The 5635-nt window shown below is 53.4% G+C and overlaps 1 long non-coding RNA gene across 1 annotated transcript; it reads right to left on the reverse strand.

Annotated features, from left to right (window-relative positions):
* Nucleotides 1-3040: 3040 nt before the first annotated feature.
* Nucleotides 3041-4826, reverse strand: LOC131423633 (uncharacterized). Its single transcript, XR_009225438.1, has 2 exons — nucleotides 4303-4826; nucleotides 3041-4143 (listed from the first exon to the last, which is right to left on the reverse strand). It is a non-coding gene; the product is annotated as an uncharacterized LOC131423633 (long non-coding RNA).
* Between the last annotated feature and the right edge of the window lie 809 nt (nucleotides 4827-5635).

Raw genomic sequence — 5635 nt, forward strand, 5'->3', positions numbered from 1 at the left:
CTACCAGAAACTATAAAACTCCAAATTCTAATATATGTTAAGTTGCTAATAAAATGCTAAAATTAACACAATCAATTCTTTAGAAAAATGATATTTTCCCAGTTTATGATGATTCCATTTTAGAATAGAATCATTCTAAAACGATTCCACTTCTCTTTGAAAGGTGATTTTTATTATTTTTTTTTAATTTTAGTTTGTACTGTACCTTCTCTTGCTTCTTACATAAAGCCAAGAATCTTGTTTTGGCATAGGATGCATGCATAGATAATCAGATTTGCTCCATCATCTTTTTGTGCTGTTACTACTTTGGCAGGGAAAATATTAATTTTCGTTGCTCATCTATACAAAAGCAAATTCTCCCTACTGGTGTGTGTCTATTCCAAACAATATATTAATGTATCTACATTTGGTTAAACACACATTAATCATAGATTCCTTGTGGTTTTAAGCTTTCCTTTATTAGAGAAATGATACTAACCCCTTAAGAATGCCTTTGGGGTTTTAGACTTCTTTTCAAGTTGGGGGCACTGGTGACACTTTGTGGGTAGCAAACGTGTGAACTTCCCAAGTGGGTTGAAGTCCATGGTGCCAGGCTCCTAGCAGCTTGCTAACCAGCCAGCAGCATGGAATGGGGTCAGCACCCAGCAGCCCCGAGAGCAGAGGACATGATGCTTGGTGTGGCCAGCTGCAGACAGCTTCTGGGTGTTCTCTGTATTTCAGGAAAGAAGAAGGGGAGATGGTGTCCTCAGACACCATTGTCCTGCAGCCAGGCTGCGTTACTGTTGGTGGTAAATCAACACCAAATGTGACCTACACGGGGGACTGCAGCAAAAGATTGTGAAAAGCCTTCATTATGTCTGGAAGGAGGAGAGTGCCTTCTGTGGCAGTTTGCTCGATCCTGTCCCTGTCTAGACCACATCAGCTCTCAGCAGCTTCTGCTGTCTTACATCTATGGAAATCAGGAGTTTTTTGTTCTCTCCTTCCTCAACTTTCTCTGTAAGAAATCATACCTGTGTGCGGCTATGTATTTCTGATAATATGTATATACTCACACATATTTACCCAAAGGAAAGGGATGCTATAGGTTTTGTGCGTGAGTGAGAGTAAAGCCTTCACAAAGTAGCAGCACAAGTTACCCCGAGCCAGGCGTATTAAAATGGACTCTCCAATCTGCAAACTCCTCTGAGACAAAGGCGAAAGAAAGAAAACAGAAGCCTGGTTTGCCTTTTTACGGAATAACCAAAGCTGCTTAGCAGCAACTCTGAAGGCGCATTGTCAGGGCTGATCCAAGTGGCATCTTACTTCGGCAGATTTGCGATCCCAGGTTTATCGGGCCAGCTTTGGACACATCACAGTTCTTGACGTGCAAACTGAAGGATCAGAACCCGAGTGGGTTTCACTCACATGTATCTGCTTGCTTTGACTAGATTAAATGCATCTGCTTACTAAGTCCTCGTGATTTCTCGGGTCCTGGAAATTTAACACTATTAAATGTCGCTATGAGGAGAGAAGAGAATTGAAACTGAAGCCCACCCCCAGCCTTCTGAGGCTGGACCGCTGGCCAAGGGCAAAGGAGAGAGAGCCAGGGCTCAAGGGTATGGCAGGAAGTTGCCGGCCGCATTCCCATTAGGCAGATCTTGGGAGAAATCAGGAAAAAATAACTGTATAAGGCTGATACTATAAACATCCTGGTACAGCGACAGGCTTCCTAGGACTTATTTTCAAACATCTGACCTCAGGCATGGTTGTGGCCTAAAGGGACAAGCCAAGTTTTTCTTCCAGGAAAATTGTCCAGCATAATGCTCATCAGCAATGTAAATTTTCCATCTTCCCTTTTTGAGTCTTTGAGCTCACTTTAAAAATATTTTTTACTTTGAATAATATGTGATGGCAAGTAGTGAGGGGGGGGGAAAGCGTCCAACTGAATAATACCAGTGGAATTACCTGAGCGCTATTATTTTCCTAGAATTAAGCAGAATTTGTTTTCTGAATTTGCAACCAAATTGTGTGTAAATCCTTGCCAAGTATGGGAGAGTTTTAAAAAAGTGGGTGTTCTTGAATATTCTTCTGACTCACTTGATTTCTTGTTTTATCAAATAAAAATTGGAAGGAGGGAAAATACATTAAATTAACTTATTACTGTGTGAGAGCAAGAAAAAAATGGCCAATAAAAAGAAGGTGAGCAAGCTGGTGTGATTATACAACGATTTCAGGTGAAAATTACAAAGCTAATATCCTGGCATCTACTGCATTCAGTAATGATACCGTTGTCAAATTTGTATTTGTGCCAATGGAACAAAGTTGTAAGTGGCGTAATGGAAGATAATCTCTTTTTCTTTGTGGCTTTTTAAAATTCAGTGTTTTAATCCACTATTTAATTCATGTTTTAATCACAAAACGTATATCACGTTAGTTGTAATATTTATAGTGTTTGGAAAAGTGATTATAAATAGATTATGGTGTGGTTGTTGGATACAGTCTTTTATTTCTTCACGATTATATCTCAAAGGTATGCAGCATTTTCAGAATTTGTGCCTGAGAAGAGTTTTACATGGGAAGTCTCCATATATTTAGTTCAGAACCCCCATTTGTTTGGTCGTTCTGAGCTTGCTCATTAGGTTAGAAAAGTGAGATTCGGCATTAAAAGGGCCTGGTGCTTATACTGCTATGATCCCTGCCCTCGGCCCTGTCCCTACGCAGTTTGTTCTGCTGGAGCTTCTGAACTTACTAAACCTCAAGATGTCTTTCATGTTTTGGAAGTGGTTGAACCGTGCAGTAAGGAGGGGCACAGGAGAAGCTGGTAATGGCAGTTGGTGGCTGAGCTTGTCCCTGGTGTGGGTGGAGCAGAAGGGGGCTCACACAGGGATCCGAGTAGCTTTTGGGGACTGCCAGTGCAGTCACCCTGGGTGGATGTAATGCTCCTTTCCCACACTTCCTGGTTGGGAACTCTGACAGTGAAGACTTTATAAAGGACGGTGCTAGACAAGACTGATTCTCCCTGTCCTTCTGTCAGAGGCATGGCCTTCCTGAGCTCAGGCTGTCTTCTGAGGAAGGGGCACAGGGCTCCAGGGCTCCTGGCCCTGGGTCCCACAGCTCTTGAGGCAGAGGCCACAATGCACCCTCTGCAGGAAAGAGTGAAATGGCTCCTGCTTGGGCCGAATCTTTACTGCTGCTGGCAGCCATGGAAAGTGAAAGTTGGTAAAAATTCCAGTGAAAACGTGGGCTGGAAATGTTTCGGCTCTGTTTTCTAAACCCTAGTTTTCTGATAGGGAAAAAGCAAGCTAACCCTAGTAAAAAGAAGTAAGATTCCACACCCCAGACTCCCAGGAAAGCAACTGGGAAGATTTCTTAGCATATCCTGGATTCCCGCCCCCCCCCCCCCATTCTGTGTCATGGGTTGTGGTGATGATGCTGGTGTGTAGTGTCCAGCACTAGCCAAGGCCATGGGGTCCACCGAGTTTGGACAGCCCCGGGTCCTCACAGTGCTGTCTAGCCCAGCCTTAACTAAGTGGCCAGTTTTCCCCTCCTGGGCAATCCAATCCAACGTGGAGTGGAGTTTCCTGGGCAGCTGGGCATGCAAGGAACTTTTGAATTTACCAATGGCATAAAAATATATATTTTTATGACAACGGGCAAGTTTCAATTGGTTGACAGAAATGGCGAGATGTGACGTCAAGGGACACTGGTTAGAATGCCAAGGCCAGGGGGGGTAGTAGGGGGGAGACAGGCACAGAGAGTGGGATGGGGCCCCGAGGCCATGTTTCTCTCGGGCCCTGGCCATCAACGGGGCCATCGCTGGCGTTCAGGAAGAGCTAGGTCGGCGTGGCTCTGAGCCAGAGCATACCCAGGCAGGGGGAAGGGGTCTGAGTGTAGCGACTGTGTGCTGACGGGTGTTCCCCAGGGCCAGAGTCCCAGGCCTGCGCCTCTGCAGTTTGCGGACGGCTCGGACGCCCCTGCAAAGCCGGCGGGGAAAGACGCTGCAGACTCCTTGACATCCTAACCAGTGTCCAGGCCATGGAGCCCAGGCGTTCCCCTTCCCCTGAAGGAGCCCAGGAAAGAACAGTGTGGCCTGGAGCCAGCAGTGTCGCCGTCGGGCTGAGAGCAAAGCTGCGGCCTTGAACTTCTCCCCGCAGTTTCTGCGCCCTGAGTCAGGGAAGCAGGAAGTTGTTTCCACAGGGAAGGAAGAGGGCGAGTTCCGAGCTGGGCAGTGGCTCTGGGCACTGTGCCCCGGCCCATTCCATGCCTCCCTAGGCACCGTGAGCGCCCCCCAACTTTGCCAGGCACCTCGCGCGACCCCCTTACATCTCCGGCATAGTGCGCTGTCCTCCCACTCCCGCTCGCGGGATCCGCTCCACCACAGCCCAAAGGGTACCGCGCCCCTTGCTCCGCGGGGCCGGTGGTGTCCGGGAAGAGGCTGCTGGGCGCCCGTGCGCGCGACCTGCCCTGGGGAAAGCCACTGCCACTGTCGGCCACGAGTACTGTCCTAGTGCCTGGTCTAGAGCTCCAAGATACACAATGGTCCCACTGAAATAAGCCGGGAGACCCTCGCGCTGCCCGCAGCGCGCACAGGGCTGCGGGCAGGCCGCGACTGTCGGTCCGCGGAGGGTCCCGGAGCCGGGCCCGAGCGTGCGCGCGCGTCCCGCTGCCCGCAATCATGGCAGCCGGCGCCTTGGAGCGCAGCCGCCGAGCGCGCCCCGGCAGCCGCTTCGGTGCCAGGGAGGTGGGGGCGGGCCGGCCCGGGAGCTTGCGCCTGCCTGCCCGCCTCGGTCGCGCGGGCCCCAGGTCGCGAAGCAAAAGGCTAGTGGGTCCCCGCGGCGTGGCGCCCCTGCTCGGGCGAGGGCGGGCGGGCGGGGCGGAGGCGGGGGCGCGCAGCGCCTGGGGCGGCGTGCCCGCGGGGGCGCGCACGCGGGGCTGCAGGGCGAGGCGCGGGGCCGGGGCGGCGAATCCGCTGCTCTTGCCTCCCGCCCGGGCCCGAGCGCGCTGGTCCGAGGTTGGGGGGAGCCCGGGAGGGGCGGCTCCCGTTCCTCACCCGCAACGGGCACTGCGGGGGCCGCAGGCGCCTCGTCAGTATTCCGGACGCGTCCGCAGCCCTGACCTGCCCGCGGAGCAGGGGTGCCCTGGTGTGCGGGCACGGCCGCCACCCCCGGGCGATCTCTTCGGGCTGAGGTGCCCGCAGGCGCATTGCTTCCTCTGTCCCCTCCTCCCCGGGTCCCCCGTACCCCCTCCCCGCCCCGATCCGGCGGCGAAGGGGTGGGCAGGGAAACGCGCTCTCTGGGACAGGTGCCAACTCCGAGACAAAAGACATAAAATAGGCGGCAACGGGGGAAGCGCGGCCGGCGCGCTCGGGCGGGGACGGCGGCACCGCGGGGGCCGCATCCTCGGTGCGGACCCGGGAAAGTTTGGGAAGTCGCCGCGGCCGCTTCGCAGCGGCGGGGGACGCACGGCCAGGGCCGCCCTCCGCGCCGCGCTCGCCCTCTCCGCGCCGCTGCTGAATAATTCATGGCGCGGCCGCCGGCCATTAGCATGCACCGGGCGCGCGGCGCGTCTGTGCCAAGCCGCCGCCGCATTCGGCGCCCGGGCAGCGCCAGACGAGCGGCCGCGCGGCGACCGGGCCCGCGCTGTCCCCGCGCCCGCT

The sequence above is a fragment of the Marmota monax genome, unplaced genomic scaffold, assembly GCF_021218885.2.
Source record: "Marmota monax isolate L192 unplaced genomic scaffold, Marmota_monax_Labrador192_F-V1.1 WCK01_AAM20220418_F8-fsc00051, whole genome shotgun sequence".
Lineage (NCBI taxonomy): Eukaryota > Metazoa > Chordata > Mammalia > Rodentia > Sciuridae > Marmota > Marmota monax.